General features: G+C 38.4%; 1 protein-coding gene across 1 annotated transcript in view; it reads left to right on the top strand.

Annotated features, from left to right (window-relative positions):
- Positions 1 to 2,236: 2,236 nt before the first annotated feature.
- The window catches only part of BMP4 (bone morphogenetic protein 4), a 121,867-nt gene continuing 103,701 nt past the window's right edge, over positions 2,237 to 20,402 (top strand). Inside the window, exon 1 of the mRNA XM_012451026.3 lies at positions 2,237 to 2,321. The gene's annotated coding sequence lies outside the window, so the exon portion shown is untranslated. The remainder of the gene's footprint in view (positions 2,322 to 20,402) is intronic.

Genomic DNA, 20,402 nt, shown 5'->3' with positions numbered 1-20,402 from the left:
CCTCCCCAGTCCATAGTTTATACATTCCTGAATAACAACCATAATCCAAACTTTGTAGGAAGACAATGATAAATATCTCATTTAAAGAATGCATTACTGTTGATGATGTACTATATGTACTGTATAACTTTAAACAAGGTTATTATTTAAAGAACAAGGAATTTACATTGTTGGATTATTAAGTTTTGATAGTGGTAAACCTATGGCACTATTGTTAGGTGTCTCAATAGCATCTTATTACAAGTATTATTTTTAATGATGTGACAAGTAGGTGCCCTTATAACTTATTTCCATTTTACCTAGTAATGGCTTTACTTTTCGTTATGTGTGCCAGGTGGTAGAAGACCAATATAATCTTCAAAACTTAACTAATTGAACAAAGAAGAGCTTGCTGTTATTATGGTATTTAGGAAGTTCCAGAATTACTACTATAGCTATGGCTTTATGTTAAATACCATTCAAGTGAATGGCAGCCTAGCAATGGCATTGAGAGCCTGTGCTTTGGAAATCCCATCTACCTGTGTTGAAATCTGTGATCTGCTGCTTAGCATTAACTAAGGCAAGTTAGTAAGCCTCTCTGTTTCCTTATTTATGAGGCAGGAGTAATAATAATGTCTCGTCTAGTGATACATTGATAAATGGCAATTTCCATGGTATAAATACTTGCACTGTGGCTGATTTCAAGTTGCCGCCCAGAGTTGGGGAAAGATGAGCACAGTCAGCTCTCTTGAGCTGGTGCAGGCCATTGCCACTGCTTCACTAACAGCACCCAAACCTTACGGTGTTGGGAGTATTAAAGGCACTACAGCATGTGAAGTGCTTACCTTGATTATAAGATACCTCAATTTTAAGAAAAATAATTATTTAAAAGTAGATTTTTAAGGGAAAATATATTTATTGCCTGTATATAACTTGTTTCAGAAATGAAAAAAATAAGATGCTTGTGTTAAGATTGATGAAATAATGTTTACTCTGTACTAGGTACTATGCTAAGCATGTCTCATAGGTAAGAAGCCTACATCACACATGCTCTTAGCTTATGATTATATTTATTTGCTTATTAAGTTAGAAGTACTCTCTCAAATGTGGACATCTGGCCCTTCTGGTTTTTTCATTAGAAGTTTTGAAAGTCTCTCTGGCACATCTTTTATTAGTCCACTAGGGCTATCATAACAAAAATGCCATCATCTGGTGGCTTAAACATCAGGAATGTACTTATCACAGTTCTGGAGGCTGAAAGTCCAAGATGGAGATGTCAATAGGAATGGTTTCTCCTGAGGCTTCTCCTTGGCTTAGAGATGGTTGTTGTCTTGCTGTAACCTCACATGGCCTTTTCTCTGTGCACACGCACCCCTGGTGTATATTCTTCTTCTTATAAGGATACAAGTCCTACTGTATTAGGGATTCAACACATGAATTTTGGAGGGACACAGTTCTGTTCATAACATACTTATTTAGGCTGTGTATTAGTTTCCTGTGACTGCTGTAACAAAGTGCCCCAAACTTGGGGACTTAAAACAACAGCAGTGTGTTCTCTCACAGTTCTGGAGTCCAGAAATCCAAAATCAAGTTGTCATCAGGGCCATTCATGCTACCTTTGAAATCTCTGGGGGAGCCTCATCTAGCTTGTAGTAGCTCTAGGCATTTCCTGGCTTGTGGTGGCAGCACTCCAATCTCTCTCCACATTAGCACATAGCCTTCTTGTCTTCTCTATTCCATTCTCTCTTTTAATGACAGATATCATTAAGGTTAGGGTCTACCCAGTTAATCTAGGATGATCTCATCTTAAGATCTTTAATTCAATTTTATCTGAAAAGACCCTGGTCATATGCAGAGGTTCCAGGTGGACATATCTTTTTTGCGAGGCCACCATTCAACCCACTGCAGTCTGGTTAATTCATCCAACAAAATGCATGGGACAGCATATTGATTTGTATCACAACTAGTTATAGCATCAGTGTCTAGTAAAGAAAACTATTTGAGTAATCTTGCTTTTAAAAAACTTTTTGCAAATCCAAATCAGCTAACACTAGCTGTGGCTGAAACAGCTGAGTAACCACCTGAGACATGGACCCTGCTATAATGTATAACTGGGGACTCCATTTCCCAGCTTCTTTGAATTTTGGTGTGGCCATGTGACAAGTTCTGGCCAATGGTCTATGAATGGAAATGATGCATGTCACTTCCTGGATAAGAGGGTTAAGTATTCTATGTGCCTTGCCCATACTCTCCTTGCCTTTCAGGACAACCTTGGAGGGACTGCATGAAGATTGTATCTTACAAGATTAATGGAGACTGGATACCTGAATCATCACTTGGGGGTAAGCTACTCAGAAATGATGCCCATCAAAGAATATCCTTATAAACATTTACATGAGTCATAAAAAATTATCTTTTACTATATGAAGCCTCTGAGATTCAGGAATTATTCGTTATTAGCAGTTAGCTTATTCTGACGAATTCTCCAGCTGGCATTACACAATATATGCACAATAAAAGACATTTTAGAGTCAAATCGTGACATTGATTCATAAGATATCCACTACATTATCTTGCCGTGGTAGGAATTGTTCACAAAATAACATCGGCTAGAAGAAATATTTGACTGTCTGAAATAGATTCTGATTAGGAAATGCTATAAAGAAATGTTAAAAATTCTATCTAACTCACCTTAACTTTCCAGATTCACTTGTTTTCCCTGGAAGATAACCAAGAATCAATAGGAATATTGAAAGATTATCTCATGGGGAGAATTTCATAATTTGAGGAGTAGTTACAATACAGTGGGAAAGAACCTAGCATTTAGAGTCAGATGAATTTGTGTTTAAATCTCTGAGATGCCACTTTTACTGTGTAACTTGGAAAAACTATTTAATATTTATTTTTAAATTAATTAATTAATTAAATTTTTGAGACAGGGTCTCACTCTGTAGCCCAGATTGAAGTGCAGTGGCATGATCATGGGTCACTGCAGCCTTGAACTCCTGGCCTCAAGCAATTCTCCCACTTCACCTTCTCAAAGTGCTAGGATTATAGTTGTAAGCCACCATGTCCAGCCAAATTATTTAATATGCTTTTAAAATAATTTAAAAAGCATATTAAATAATTTGGCTGGACATGGTGGCTTACATGCTTTACCCTTTGTATTTACAAAAACGAGAAAAATGGCACCTACTTCACACACGTGATTATTGTGAGGATTAAATAAAATAATGAAACAATGTGATTTATTAGCACATGCTCAATTAATGACTATGGCTGTTTTGCCTTAATTGTTACTGATTGTGTTGTGTGCTTTCTGCAAATACTCAGGATGTTTCTGTTTCCACCACCAACTGCTGATTTGGCTTGACGTTTGTGACATCTAGATTGCCAGACACAGTCAGTTCTACCAGTGTGTTGTTTGAGATTAAACCATCTTAAAAGAGGCTCCCAAGCCTTTATATCATCAAGAAAATGGTCAGCCTCTATGGTGTGTAATCCTAGCCATGCTTTGAAAGGGATGGTAGAGGAGACAGACCAATAATACTTCCAGGGTTCATGACAATGTATACCCCCAGGGCTCTGAAGCAATGCCGTACCATCTATGGTGGAGAATTATGTACTAATTGGAAATCATATCCTTGTGTGTTTCTGGGTTCTGGTAGAGACACAGCACCTAAACATGGAACTTTGAGTGTACATACGGCCTGAACTGTCTACCTTGCTTGAGTTCTATCAGACCTACTAAGTCATAAATTATAATCCAACAGCAATCTACATATAGAAGTGGCACGTCTGGGATTGAGCATGAGCAGGGTCAGAGGGCACAAGAAGGCTGCATGAGCAAGTAGCTCAGACTGCCATGCCATCCACTACTCTTACTCCATTTCTACTCCCTCATCTTATACCTAGGGCTGTATACATAGTCTCATATTATCAGTTGACCAAAAAAAAAAAAACCAAGCTTGGTTATGGATATATTGTTTTTTTTTTTTATGGTGGTTATATAAAGAGGAATCCTTTTAGAGAACACAGCTTTGGGCAGTGCAGCCCATCTTCCTCTTTGTATGATAAAAGAAGTGGTCAAAGGAGTAAATATATACTGCCTCATGGACGATTGCAAATGGCTTGACTAAATGGTCAGGGGTCTGAAAGAGAGTATTAGAATGTTGGGGGCAAGAAGATATGGGGAAGAAAAATATGGATGGCCTTTGCAAGTGTGCACTAAGTGTGAAGATATTTGTACCACATTTCAGCTCATGAACAGAATAGCTATGGTGGCAGAAATAGAGACTGTGCGTTAACCCAAGAGTATGGTTTCTCACTCACTAAGATTGATCTAGCTTTTGCTGCTGCCAAAAATCCAACATGACAGCTACAAGGACCAGTAGAGAAACAGCCTTGAGGTCTGGCTCAAGGAGAACTACCAGTCATTTGATGCAAATTGGTTATACTGGACCCCTTCTACACAGAATTTATCTTGATTGTAATCAACACATGTTTTAGGTATAAATATGGCTTTCCTGCACCCAGGCCTCAACCAGCCCCACTATCTGAGGGCTTACTGAGAGTTTGATTCACAGACAGGGAATCCTGCCTAACGGCATGTTAGACCAAGTACCAAATTTATAGCAAAGGAAATATGGCAGTGGTGGGGGTGTATGGCATTATCGCTGGTCCTGTCAATATTGCATCTCCCAGAAGCTGCTCGTCAGATAGTGGGATGAAACAGCTTTTTGAAAGTGTAGCTGAGTTGTCAACTTTGAGATGATGCCATACAGGGATGGGGTGCCATCTTCAAGGATGTGGCCTTTATCCCAAATCATGGTCTACCATGTGGTTCTGTATTCCTGTATAATATGTGGCTTCAGGAATAAAGGAGTGTTTCTACATATCATCCATTTACTGCCTCTTGGAGAATCTGTATTTTCAGTCCCCATAATTCTAAGTTCTGTTATCTAGAGGTTATGGTTCCCAAAGGAGAATACTTCTACCTGAGGACACAGAAAAAATACTATTAAATTTAAATTATTTTTGCTTTGTCTCTATGGATTTATAGCACAAAGAGAGCATCAGTCAAAGAAAGGTATCACCAATGGCAGGGGTAATTGACCCTGGTCATTGGGTGGAGTAGGTTCAGGGAAGAATTTGGATCCTCTGAGTTGTATGTTGGTATTCCCAGGCCCACTTTTGTTAGTAGTTGGGCAAATTCAGTAGTCATGGCCTGGAAGGGCATAGTGATTAGGCCTTCAGGGTTGACTAGGGTTTAGGATGTAGCTCCTCCCCTCCTCCCCGCCAAGTAAACCACCTAAATCAGCAGAGATGCTAGCTGAGAGTGAGGAGAATTTAAACTGAGAAATAAGAGGGAGGTGATGAATATCTGTTGGAGCTCAATGACCAGTTGCAGTGGTTAGGGCTGTTGTTTGTCTGATTAGCCTTCATTTTGTAAGTTTCCCCAGAAAAAGAAAGATGGGGCAAATTTAATAAGGACAATGAGTAGAAGATATGTGTAACATAAGGTATATTGTTATAGATGTGGTGTGCCACCCAATTCCCCACATCCAGTTAAAGATTTAGGTACTCATTTCACCTGGCTGCTGCAATGTTACCTGCAAATAGATCACAGTTGAGTTCTTCACCAGGCATTGCTCTCAGCTGAAGGGAACTACCTCTCCAAGGTCATGCCCCTCCTTGGAGTAGCTCATATTTAATGGCTTGGCAATATAGGGGTACAAGGCATACTTTTCTAGCCTCTGAAGGACCATCCCAGTTTCAGAACTCCCTATGGGATCTGTTGCAGTCTCTATTACAATTGCAGCTCAACTTCCCCTTCTGCCTGACTCTACTTTCCTAACTTCGTATAGATGTTGTTTCTGTGAGCAGTCTTTTATGGATGTTGCTACCAAGAGCATGAAAATCTTCATCTGAGAAACTATTTGCAAAGCATACTCAATCTTTGACAATGATGATCATAGGAAAGATAAGAAAACACACACAAAATTTCTATAGTTCTATCACCCATCTCTTAATACCTTAATGAATTTCCCGCCAGTCTCTTTTCTGAATATATACATATATATTCATATTATGTATGTGTATATATGTATCTGTGTGTGTATATATATATACTGTATAAGTTTTTGCCATGAATACTGTTTTTATGCCTTACTTTTAAAACTTAATATATTAAGAATACGTATTTTTTTGAGATGGAGTCTTGCTCTGTGACCCAGGTTGGGGTGCAGTGGCATGATCTCAGCTCACTATAACCTCCTTCTCCTGAGTTCAGCCTCCCAACTAGCTGGGATTACAGGCACCTGCTACCATGCCCAGCTATTTTTGTATTTTTAGTAGAGATGGGATTTTACCATGCTAGTCAGGCTGGTCTCGAACTCCTGACTTCATAATCCACCCACCTCCATCTCCTAAAGTGCTGGGATTACAGGCATGAGCCACCTCACCCAGTAAGAATATCTTATGTCATTCTTCTGTATCATCACTTTTAGTTGCTGCATAATTCATGTATGGATGTACCAATGTCTTGCTATGTTTCTAATTTTTTCATTACTCTATTATGAATAATGCAGTAATGGTCATCTTTGTAGCTAAATCTTTGTCTATCCATGGCTGTTTCATTTATTTATAAGTGTAGAATTGTTGACAAAAGATATGTTTTATAGATATATATAAAATCAAAACTATACTCTAAATAGGTTACATGACCCATTCTTTAAAATATGCAGTGTCTTAATTCTCAGCCCTCTAGTACTGGTGTGTAATGTGTTCACTAAGATGATTTTGCCACCGATGAATCTAGTCTAATCTTTTAGAGAGTATGTAGCCTCCATTTCAAAGGTTTGTTTTGGGGAACAAGATGGCAGAATATAAAAAGCTCCACCAATTGTCCCCCATACAAGGACACCCTGTTAACAACCATCTACACAGCAAAAACACCTTATAAGAACCAAAAATGGGGTGAGCACTTACAGTACCTGTTTTTAACTTCATATTGCTGAAAGAAGCTCTGAAAAGATAGAAAAAACAACAGTCTTGAATCACTGTTGCCACCCCTCTGCCCCTCCCCAGAAGCTTCATGTCTCCAGGTAATCTTGAAAGGCAGTCTAGTCCATAAGGACTGTAACTCATAGGTGAGCCCTAGTGCTAAACTAGGCCCAGAGACAGTGGGCTGGGGGCTGCATGCAACGTACTAAGACACCGGCTGGGACAGCCAAGAGAGTGCTGGCATCACCTGTCCCCTAGCTCCAGGCTGCACAGCTCATGGATCTAAAAAAGATCCCTTCCTTCTGCTTGAGGAGAGGAGAGGAGAGGGAAGAATGGGGAAGACTCTGTCTTGCATCTAGGAGACCGACTCAGCCAGAGCAAGACAGGCACTAGTCAAAATTGTGAGGCCCCATTTCAGGCCCTAGCTCCCAGATGACATTTGTAGACACACCCTAGGCCAGAAGAGAAACTGCTACCTGGAAGGAAAGGACCCAGTCCTGGCAGTATTTATCACCTGCTAAATGAAGAGCCCTTGGGCCCTGAATAACCAGCAGTGATACCCAGGTACTACATCGAAGGTCTTGGGTGAGCCTCTGACGCTTGCTGGTCTCAGGTGAGACTCAGCACATAACCAGCTATGGTGGCTATGGGGCAAAAGCCCCTCTGCTTGAGAAAAGCAGAGGGAAAAGTGAAGTGGACTTTGTCTTGTACCTTAAGTACCAGCATGGCCACAGTGGGGTAGAAAGCCAAGTGGGTTCATGGGGTTCCCGATTATAAATCTTGACTCTTGGATGGCATTTCTGGACCTGCCCTGGGGGACAGAGGGAGACCACTTCCCTGAAGCATGAGTCCAAAGCCAGGCAGCATTCATGCCAAGCTGACTTAAGAGACCTTGAGCTATAAGGGAACATCAGTGGTAGTCTGTTAGTACTCCTCATGGCCTCGGGTAGTACTTCCTATGGGGTGAGTCTCCTCTGCCTTTGCAAAGAGGAGGGAAGAATGGGAAGGACTGTATCTTGTGGTTTGAGTGCCAGCTCAGCTACAATACAGTAGAATACCAGATAGACTTCTAAGTTTTTTTCTACTTTAGTCCCTGACTCCAGATGGCACTGCTGGACCCACCCAGGGCCTGGGGGACCTCACTACCTGGAAGGGAAGGACATAGGGCTCCTTTTGCCACTTCCTGATTGTAGAGTGCCAGGGTCTTGAGTGAACACAGGCAGTAGCCAGAGAGTGGTTACAGCAGGCCTTGGGCTAGACCCATTGCTGTGCTGGCTTCAGGTCTGACCCAGTGCAGTCACAGTGGTGAGGGCCATAGAGGTGCTTGTGTCACACCACCCCCAGCTTTAGATGGCTCAGAACAAAGAGAGAGAGAGAATGTATGTTTGGGAGAAAGTAAGGGAAGGGAACAAGAGTCTCTGCCTCATAATCCAGAAGATTTTTCCAGATCTTGTCTAAGACCATCAAGGTGGTACTTCTATGAATCTGCAAGAACCATAGTGTTACTGGGCTTGGGGTGCCCCCTAAAGCAGAGGCAGCTTAGATAACAACACCCAAGTCCTTTCAAATATTTGGAAAACCTTCCTAAGACAGGTGGCTGCAAATAAGCCCAGGTGGTGGAGACTACCTATCTGTTCAATGCCCAGACACTGAAGAACATCTGCTAGCATCAACACCATGCAGGAAAACATGGCCTCACCAACTGAACTAAGTAAGACACCAGACATTTGACCTTTTGGACAGAGAATTCAAAATGACTGAGTTGAGGAAACTCGAATTCAAGACAACACAGAGAAGGAATTTAGAATTCTATAATATAAATTTAACAAAGAGACTGAAATAATTAAAAAGAATCAACCATAAATTCTGGAGCTGAAAATGCAATTGGCATATTGAAGATTGCATCAGACTCCTTTAATGGCAGAAGTGATCAAGCAGAAGAAAGAATTAGTGAACTTCAAGACAGGCTATTTGAAAATACATTGTTAGAGGAGACAAAAGAAAAAAAGAATAAGAAGCAATGAAGCATGCCTACAGGATCTAGAAAATAGCTTCAAAAGGGAAAATTTCAGTTATTGGCCTTAAAGAGGAGGTAAAGAAAGAGATAAGGGTAGAAAGTTTATTCAAAGGGATAATAAAAAAGAAACTCCCAAATCTAGAGCAAGATAACAATATCCAAGTACAGGAAGGTACTTAGAACACCAAACAGATTTAAGGAGACCTCAAAAGTAGTCTTCAAAGGAAACTTAATAGTCAAAGTCCCAAAGGTCAAAGATAAAAAAAAGATTCAAAAAGCAGCAAGAAAAAAGAAACAAATAACATACAATGAAGCCCCAGTATGTCTGGCAGCAGACTTTTCAGTGGAAAATCACCTCTACAATCAGGAGGTGGCAAAGTCTTACAGGCCAGAAGAGAGTGGCAAGACATATTTAAAGTGCCAAAGGAAAAAAACTTTTACCCTAGAATAGTATATCCAATGAAAATATCTTTCAAACTTGAAAGAGAGATAAAGACTTTCTCAGACAAACAAAAACTGAGAGATCAATACCAGACTTATCCTACAAGAAATACTAAAGGGAGTACTTCAGTCAGAAAGAAGAAGACCTTAATGAGCAATAAATAATCTCCTGAAGGTACAGAACTCACTGGAATAGTAAGTACACTGAAAAACACAGAATATTATAACAGTGAAACTATGGTATGCAACCTACTCTTATCCTAAGTAGAAAAACTAAGTGATGAACCAATCAAAAATAATAACTACAATTTTTCAAAACATAGTACAATAAGCTATAAAGAGAAACAACAGACCTAGCACAGTGGCTCATACCTGTAATCCCAGCACTTTGGGAGGCTGAGGTGGGTGGATCATGAGGTCAGGAGTTTAAGACCAGCCTGGTCAACATGGTGAAACACTGTCTCTACTAAAAAATACAAAAATTAGCTGGGCATGGTGTGCATGCCTGTAATCTCAGCTACTTGAGAAGCTGAGGCAGGAATTGAATTGCTTGAACCCAGGAGGTGGAGGTTGCAGTGAGTCAAGATCATGCCATTGCACTCCAGCCTAGGCAACAGAGTGAGACTCTGTCTTAGGAAAAAAAAAAAAAAAAAAAAGAGAAACAACAAAAAGTTTAAAAGCAGGGGGATCGAAGTAAAGCATAGAGTTTTTAATAGTTTTCTTTTTCCTTGTTTATGCAAATAGTGTTAAGTTGTTACCAGGTTAAAATAATGGATTATAAGGTGGTATTTGCAAGCCTTATGGTAACCTCAAATCAAAAATCATAAAATGAACACACAAAAAATGTAAAGCAAGAAACTATATCATATACCAGAGAAAATCACCTTCACAGGCATGAAAGAAAGAAGGAAGGAAGAGAAGACCACAAAACAACCAGAAAACAATTAACAAAATGGCAGGAGTTAAGTCCTTACTTATCAACAATAATATTGAATGTAAATGGATTAAACTCTCCAATAAAAAGACACAGATAGGCTGAATGAATGACAAACAAGACCCATTGGTCTTTTGCCTACAAGAAACACAGTTTACTTATAAAGACATGCATAGACTGAAAATAAAGGGATGGGAAAAGATATTCCATACCAATGAAAACCAAAAAAAGATCAGGACTGGCTATACTTGTATCACAGAAAATGGCTTTCAAGACAAAAAATATAAGAAGAGACAAAGAAGGTCACTATATAATGATAAAGGGCTCAATTCAGCAAGAGGATATAACAATTTTAAATATATATGCACCTAACACTGGAGCACCCAGCTATATAAAGGAAATATTATTAGAGTTATTATGTAATAACAATAGCTGGATATTTCAACACCCTACTTTCAGCAATGGACAAATCCTCCAAACAGAAAATTTAAAAAGAAACATCAGATTTAATTTGTACTATAGGTCAAATGGATCTAACAGATATTTACAGAAAATTTTATCTAAGGAGTGCAGAATACTTTTCTTAGCACATGGATCATTCTCAAGGATTGATCATATATTAGGGCACAAAACAAGTCTTAAAACATTTTAAAAATTGAAATAATAGCAAGCATCTTCTCTGATCACAATGGAATAAAACTATAAATTAATAAGGAATTTTAGAAACCATATAAATACATGGAAATTAAACAGTATGCTCCTGAATTGCCAGTGGGTCAATGAAGAAATCAAGAAAGAAATTGAAAAATTTATTGGAACAATGATAATGGAAAGACAACATACCAAAACCTGGGGGATAAAGCAAAAACAGTACTAAGGGGGAAGTTTACAGCTGTATGTGCATAAATCAAAAAAGAGGAAAAACTTTAAATGAACAGTCTAATGAGGTATCTTAACGGAACTAGAAAAGCAAGAGCAAATCAAACCCAAAATTAGGAGAAGAAAATAAATAATAAAGATCTGAGTATAAATAAATGAAATTGAAATGGAAAAATACAAAACAAAATGTCAGTAAAATAAAAAGTTGTTTTAAAACAAAAAATAAACAAAATTGAGAAACTTTTAGCCAGACTAAGAAAAAAGAGAGAAGATCCAAATAAATAAAATTAGAAATGAAGAAGGAGACATTACAACTGATACTGCAGAAATTTAAAGGATCACTAGAGGCTGCTATGAACAACTATAGGCCAATACTTTGGAAAATCTAGAAGAAATGGATAGATTCTTAGATGCATACAACCTACCAAGATTGGACCATGGAGAAATCTAAAACCTGAACAGACCAATAACAAGTAACAAGATCAAAGCCATAATAAAGAGTGTCCCAATAAAAACAAGCCTGGGACCAGACATTTAAAGAAGAATTAACACCAGTTCTACTCAAACTATTCTGAAAAATAGAGGAGGAGAGAATTCTTCCAAACTGATTCTACAAGGCCAGTATTACTGTGATACCAAAACCAGATGAAGACACATCAAAAAAAGCAAACTACAGGCCAATATCTCTGATGAAAATTGATGCACAAATCTTCAACAAAATACAAGGAGACCAAACTATACATGAGAAAGATCATTTAACATGACCCAGTGGGATTTATCCCTGGGATGCAAAGATGGTTCAAGATACGCAAATCAATCAATGTGATATACCATATCAACAGAATGAAGGGTAAAAACCATATGATCATTTTAATTGATGCTGAAAAAGCATATGATAAAAATCAATATCCCTTTATGATAAAAACCCTCAAAAAACTGAGGAAAAAAGGAACATACCTCAACATAATAAAAGCCATATATGATAGACCCACAACTAATAACATCTGAATGGTGAAAAACTGGAAGTCTTTTCTGTAAGATCTGGAACATGACAAGGATGCCCACTGTCACCATTTTTATTCAACATAGTACAGCAAGTCCTAGCCAGAGCACTGGAACAAGAGAAAGATATAAAGCTCATCCAAACTGGAAAGAAACAATTCAAATTACCCTTGTTTGCAAATTATATGATTTTATATTTGGAAAAGCCTAAAGACTCCACAAGAAAACTATTGAAACTGATAAACAAATTTAGTAACGTTTCATGATACTAAATAAACATATAAAAACCAGTAGCATTTCTATATGCCAATAGTAAACAATGTGAAAAAGAAAAAGATAACCGCATTTATAGTAGCCACATATAAAATTAAATACGTAGGCATTAACTTAACTGAAGAAGCAAAGTATCTTTATAATGAAAACTATGAAACACCGATGAAGAAAATTGAAGAAAACACTAAAAAAATGAAAAAATATTCTATGTTCATGGATTAGAAGAATTAATATTGTTAAAATTTCCATACTACCAAATGCAATATATAGACTGAATGCAATTTCTATTAGAATACCAATGATTTTCTTCACAGAATAGAAAAAACAATTCTAAAATATATACAGAATCACAAAAGACCCAAAATCGCCAAAGCTATCCTAAGCAAAAAGAACGAAACTGGAGGAATCATATCACTTCAATTTATACTACATATCACTTCAATTTATACTACAGAGCTATAGTAACCAAAACAGCAAGGTACTGGCTTAAAAAAAAACAGACACATAGACCAATGTAACAGAATGGAGAACCCAGAAAGAAACACACACACCTACAGTGAACTCATTTTTGACAAAGGTGCCGAGAACATATACTGCAGAAAAGACAGTTTCTTCAATAAACGGTGCTGGGAAAACTGGATATCCATATGCAGAAGAATGAAACTAGACCTGTATTTCTTGACATATACAAAAATCAAAGCAAAATGGATTAAATACTTAAATCTAAGAACTCAAATTATGAAGCTACTACAAGAAAACACTGGAGAAAATTTCCAGGATACTAGTCTGGGCAAAGATTTCTTGATAAATACTCCACAATGCAGGCAACCAAAGCAAAAATGGACAAATGGGATCACATCAAGTTAAAAAGCTTCTGCACAGCAAAGAATACAATCAACAAAGTGAAGACATGACCCACAGAATGGGAGAAAAATATTTGCAAACTACCCATCTGACAAGGGATTAACAGCCAGAATATATAAAGAGCTCAAACAACTCCACGGGAAAAAATCTAATAAACCAACTGAAAAATAGGCAAAAGATTTAAATAGACATTTCTCAAAATAAGACATAAAAATGGCAAACAGGTATATAAAAAGGTGTTCTTCATCACTGATCATCAGAGAAATGCAAATTAAAACTACAATGAGGTATCTCACTCCAGTTAAAATGGCTTGTACCCAAAGACAGGGAATAACAAATGCTAGCAAGGTTTTGGGGAAAAGGGAACCCTTGTACACTGTTGGTGGGAATGTAAATTAGGACAACCACTATGTGTAGGTTCCTCAAAAAACTAAAAATAGAGCAACCATGTGATCCAGCAGTCCCACTTCTGGGAATATATCCCAAAGAAAGGAAATCAGTATATTGAAGAGATATCTGCATTTCTGTGTTTGTTGCAGCACTGTTTGCAACAGCTAAAATTTGGAAGCAAAACTTAAGTGTCCATCAACAGATGAATGGATAAAGAAAATGTGGTACATATACGCAATGGAGTACCATTCAGCCACAAAAAAGAATGAAATCCAGTCATTTGCAACAATGTGGATGGAACTGGAGATTGTGTTAAGTGAAAGAAGCCAGGCATGGAAAGACAAACATTGCATGTTCTCACTTATTTGTGGGATATAAAAATCAAAACAATGAAATTCATGGACCTAGAGAGTAGAAGGAAGTGGGGAGGTGGGAATGGTTAATGGGTACAAAAAAAATAAAATGAATGAATAAGTCCTACTATTTATTTGATAGCACAGTAGGGTGACTATAGTCAATAAAAATTGTACATTTTAAAATAAAGAGTATAACTGGATTGTTTGTAACTCAAAGGGTAAATGCTTGAGGAGATGGATACCCCATTCTCCATGATGTGTTTATTTCACATTGCATGCCTGTATTAAAACATCTCATGTACCCCATAAATATATACACATATGTACCCACAAAAATTAAAAAATAATAATAAAAGCATTTTTAAAAAGGTTTGTTTTATTTAGGAGATTCTACTCCCAATATTTATTTCAGCATGTGGGAATATCAAGGTGTGTAAATTTCTTCTCATTTTTTAAATTGTTTCAACCAGGAGAAGAGAGGACAGATGTAAGACCCTATACTTTGTTACATATGTTAACTCCTAGTTCACATCAATATCCTTTACCTCTATACTATTTAATTTATAAATTTTAAAAGATTGCCTGAAACTGTACTACTGTTTCCCAGAAGAGACAATTGCTAAACATGAAAGAGAGGAGAGGACACACTCAGCCAGAGGCAGGCCCTCATTCCAACATTAATGGACTTCTTGGAGGAAAGCATAAGTAATTGGTTTTGGGGTTGTTTCCACTGCCTTTGAAGGACAATTGAAGTGCTCATCAAGATGTGCCAAATGTTTATAGAGTGCCTCTTTGGATGAGTATCTGTTTTAAATAAGTGAATTTAAAGGGGCCTGTAATTCACTTAAATTACACCAAGATGGGAGACTGGAGACAGGATATAGCTTCCAGTTGAAATTCCTTGATCTCTGGTTTAGTCTTAATTTTATAGATAACAAAAGCCATCATTTGAAGAACTTTAACCAGTTGTGCTTAAATGGTATTCAGACGGGACACAAGCTGCAGGCTATACCCAAGCTTGTTGGTTCAGATTCATTTTCTTCTTAATGCAAAGGCTTGATGTTTGTTGGTCCAAAGAGCGCATATGGCTTGTGGCTTGAAAAATCTCTTGCACTTCTCTTTGTCCAGAACAAAAGTAGAGCTAAGAGAATGCAGTGTCCTTATCACTGGCACCTGGACACCATGGTGATGTCTGTTAGGTCTAGAGAAATCAGCTGTAGAATTTTGGTGAGACCACCCACCTTTCCTCCCTCTAGGGGAAGCCCAACTCATACTTTTCTGAGAATGGACTCTCAACTCAGCCGAATGCCCTAGATTTGAAGCTCCAATGAAGTACCCACTTGGCTGAGGTGCTGAGAGGAGGCTGGGTGACTGTGAGAGATAACAAGGGGACTTTGTTATGGAAGATAACTGACGGAACAGTTAAGAGAAAGGAAGGCCTGGATGTGCAATGAGAAAAAAAAAAGGACCAGTCTGAAATTTCATCATCCTCTGCCACTAAATGAGAAAGTAAAGACTAGTAGATGAAGAATGAGGACTAACGTCCAGACTTGTATCTGCTGCTACCTAATTTGTGGTCTTGGACAAGTCATTTAATTTTATAGGCCCTTGATTTTCAAATGTTGTAAAGTGAATTCAGATAAGAAAATCACTAAGGTCATTTTCATTTTAAGTTGTAAAATTCCCTGATTTTATTTCGAAGAGTATGCTCAAATTATATCTAATTTTGACTTTAAGATTTCAGGCACTTTTCATATTTGTACTGTAGACTTGTGTTTGCTTTTGTGTCTTAAATCTTAACAACGTAGCTTACTTTTAAATGGCTGCTCATAGCTGGGCATGGTGGCTGACACCTGTAATCCTGACACTTTGGGAGGCTTGAGGCCAGAAGTTCCAGACCAGCTTGGGCAACATAGTGAGAGCCCATCTCTACACACACACAAATTAAAAAAAAAAAGAAAAATATCAGCCAAGTGTGGTGGCATGCCTGTAGTCCCAGATACTTGGGAAGCTGAGGTAGGAGGATCACTTGAACTCAAGAGTTCAAGCCTGCAGTGAGCCATGATGGCAGCACTGCACTCCAGCCTGGGTGACAGAGCTCTCAAACATACAAACAATTAAATTTTTTAAAAAAGTAACTGACTGCTCACTTCTGCCCTCTTCCACCTTGTACTCCAAATACCTATGGACATCATCCCCTTCACCATAGTGTCCAAAATCCACAGTAGGAAGATGACCACTGACCCGTGCAGGCCCTTCATGCCACCCAGGGGTTCTATCACATTGTCTTATTTCAGACTTTTCCCACTTCCTAGGCAACTCTTGTCATCTCTCTTCAAACCCTGTAGGCTTTCCTCTCATCCTTACTCTCAGCTGATGAATCCACTTCCTATTTTACTTTGAAAATAGAAGCAGTCGGAAGAGGATTTGTAAACAATCCTGTTGCCTCACCTATTCTCTATATGCACCTTTACCTTTATATTCTGCCTTTCCTCCTGTTGCAGTGGATAAATTATCTATATGTCTACCTAAGGCTAACTCCTATACTTGTGCAGTAGACTCTACTACTCTTGAATACTAAAGAATATTGTTGTAGTACTTGTCTCCTCTCTCCATTGCATCATCAACATTTAACCTCTCTGATAGACCATCCCCAACAGCATACAAACATGCTGAAATTCTGCACATCTTAAATGAAAATTCTCTCTTTTCCCCACATTTCTCTCCAGCTATTGCTCTACTTCTCTATTGCTGTATACAGCAAACTCCTCAAAAGAGTTGTCTGTACTACCTATTTCCAATTTACTCCCTCTTGTTGTTTTTGAATCCACTCCAATGACTTTCTTGTCACCAAATCCAGTAGTTAATTGTTAGTCCTGATTTTATTTGACCTGTGTCAACATTTGATCCCATTAACTACTCTTTCTTTCCTGAAATGTTGCTGTGGTTCTTTTTTCCTTAACTTGGGTTCCAGGAACCTTTTGGTTCTCATCCTGCCTTACGTGCTGTTCCTTCTCATTTTCTTTTGCTGTGCCTCTTTTCTCCTCCACCTGCAGACATCAGGCTGCTCAACAATATGGTCCTTAGGCTTCTTCTCTTCTCCTTTGTGTGAACCCACTTCTAAGGTGATCTCATCCAGTCCATGATTTTAATTTCATCTATATTTTGATGACTCCCAAGTATATGTTTCCAATCCAGAAATTTCCCGTTAATTTCAGGCTCATTTAGTTAATTATCCATTCTACATGCACATCTGATAGGTATCTCAAACCTATTATGTTATAACTACACTGCTGATTCCTCCCCCATTTCTAAATCTATGCATCACAGTAATTTGCAATTCCATTTCTTTTGTTGCTTGGGCCAACACTCTTGGAGACATTTATGAAAACTTTTGCTTACGTCCCATTCTGTTGATGTCTCTACCTTCAGAATTTATCCAAAATTTAACTTCTTACCCCCTGCACTGTGTTTCATGATCTCCTTGGTGTCCTTGCTTCTGTCCTTAATACCAGTTATATTCTTAACACAGCAGACAGAACAATCTTTAAAAACTTTGGAAGTCAGGTTATGTGACTGCTTTGCTTACAATACACCATGGTTTTGTTTTGTTTTTTAATAACAGAATCAAGCCCAGAGTTCTTACCATGGCCTACAAATGTTCCAAATATCCTCCACCCTTTCCGCCTCTAACACCTCTCACCACATCTTCTAGCACACTGCCTCTGATTACCTCCTCTTTAGCTACACTGGATTCCTAGATATTCTTATTTCAGTGCCTTTGTACATGGTGTTCCCTTGGCTTGGTATAGTCTTCCCACAGGAACCTACAAGGCTCACAATTTCACCATGTGTGAAATAGCCACTCACTCGGCATTCCTCTCGTTTTGACCCCATTTAATTTCTTCTCCTTAACATTTATCACCATCTGACATATATCTACATAAAATTTCTTTGTTGGCTATGTTCTCCCAGTAGAGTATAAAGTTTACAAAGGCAAGATCTTACTCTATTCTGTTCATTCCTGAGTTCACAATGCCTACACCTGACCACGGCACATAGCAAGTGCACAATACTTACTTACTGTATAAACATGTGAATGAATGAGGAAGTTCAGGCTAGTCCCATGGGTTTTGGAAAAACTGGGTTGGGAGAGGTGGATGAGAGGTATAAGGAATTGGTCTAGCTGGGAGCCATGTTACCCATATGTTGTCTGTGAATGTGCTGAGTCAAGATGTTAACAGCATAGCTTTGCTAAAAAAACAGACAATGCTGGAGCTCAGGAGGATAAATTCCCATGTTGGTTTGATGTGGTAAGGCAAGGATGTACAGAGCTTGAGTCAGGTGGAATAAAACTTTTCTCCTTTAGTTAGTTGATTTACTTTTCTATTGGCCATGCCCTTAAGTGTAATCATAATTCAATAATATGCATGTGTCAAAAGATTGCCTTACAAAGGTGCTTCTCCATTAGCTTATGTGTGTATTTTTGTGTGCACATGTTTCCAATAGTGTGCCAGATGACAGAAATTCAGAAACCACCATCCCAGTTGAAATCTGTAGTTCATTCAACACAGTAGTCCCTTGCCAATAGCAGTCCAAAGAAATTAGGTCAAAGTAGATATGGGCACTTGATAGCACGTTGTCATTTGTCAGGCTAGAGCTCACACTCAAACCAGCTTAAACAAATAGACACTATTTATTGGCTCAAAAATCTTCGAAGTTTAATGGATATTTTTAGGTATGGCTAGGTTGAGGGACTCAATGAAATAATAACTTTGTATATATCTCTTGGATTCTTCTTTCCTGGGTTGGCTTCATTCTCAAACAGTCTTTCTACAAATGATGGCAAAGATAGTTTCAGGCAGTTCCAAGCTTATGTGGTCCCTAGCCCTACCACAGTTCCATGAAGTGGCCAGGGCAGGGCATAAAAAGCAGCATAGCAGGGCAAATCAAAAAGTAACATTACCACTCATCTCCTGATGGCCATTTGTGAAGATGACTTACTCAGAAAGTTTAAATGTGTTTTTATTTCCTTGAAGTCAATGACATAGACTTTTCTCTTTTAAAATTCAACTGTCTTTTATTACCATGTTTGTTAGAACCCCATAATGTTTTGTTTCCTCTGCAGCTCTTTCTGGCATAATGTTATTGTTCCTAAGAGCATTGATGAGGCTTTGGAAATTTTAGACCAAACACAATTGAAATGACGGTTAGCCCCTTTGGTGCTGCTGTCATGATTTGACGAAAATTATACAGACTGAGGCAACATCTCTGAGATCTGATGCAAGCAGTGTGGTCCTTTCCACTGAAACAGGCCTCACACCATCCATAGACCCCAAAGGCAAAAATTAGTTGTGTTCTGCTCCAGAACGAGATATAGCTTGAGAACAAACTCATAATTTAGGAAATCAAAAGATTCTGCTGGCATTTCAGTAATGAGGTTTGGGACTGGTTAATGCGAGTCCTTCAACATGGACCTGGGACATCACTTCCTCAGTCTGCTTGATTCAGGCAGTGGGATGGGAATCTTCACCTTGGTCTTAAAGCAAATGAGTCTTTGCTGGCAGAAAGTCACTGTTCTCATCCCTAGTGAATCTTGATGATGACTCTCAGATGGGAGGTCAAGGAAACTGAATTAGAGATAAGACAGGTCAAGATTTATAGCTGCAAGCAGCAAAACTAATTCCACATATTTTAAGTGGAAAAAGAGTATACAGTTGACCCTTAAACAATGCAGGGTTAGGGGTGCCAACCCCCATGCAGTTGAAAACCCACACATAACTTTGCAGTCCTCAAAAATGTAACTACTAAAAGCCTACTATTGACCGAAAACTTTACCAATAGCATAAATTGTCAATTAACATATATTTTGCATATTATATCCTGTATTCTTACAAAAAGGAAGCTAGAGAAAAGAAAATGTTATTAAGAAAATTATAAGTAGAAAATATATTTATTATTCATTAGGTGGAAGTGGGTGATCATAAGGGTCTTTATCCTCATCGTCTTCATGTTGTGTAGGCTGAGGGGGAGGAGGAAGAAGAGTTGGTTTTGCTGTCTCAGAGGTGGCAGAGGCAGAAGAGGTAGAGGAGGTGAAAGGAGAGGCAGGAGAGGCAGGCACACTGGGGGTGAATTTTACTGAAAAAAATTCACATATAACTGGACCTATGCAGTTCAAACCTGTGTTGCTAAAGGTCACCTTATAAGGAAAATACTGGATGACCCACAAGGTCACTGGGATGGATAGAGATCCAGATCAAGA

The sequence above is a fragment of the Aotus nancymaae genome, unplaced genomic scaffold (assembly GCF_030222135.1).
Source record: "Aotus nancymaae isolate 86718 unplaced genomic scaffold, 86718_ANA_hifiasm-v0.15.2.pri h1tg000062l, whole genome shotgun sequence".
NCBI lineage: Eukaryota > Metazoa > Chordata > Mammalia > Primates > Aotidae > Aotus > Aotus nancymaae.
The sequence above is the reverse complement of the archived record's forward strand: the minus strand, read 5'-3'. Positions and strand labels throughout refer to the sequence as shown.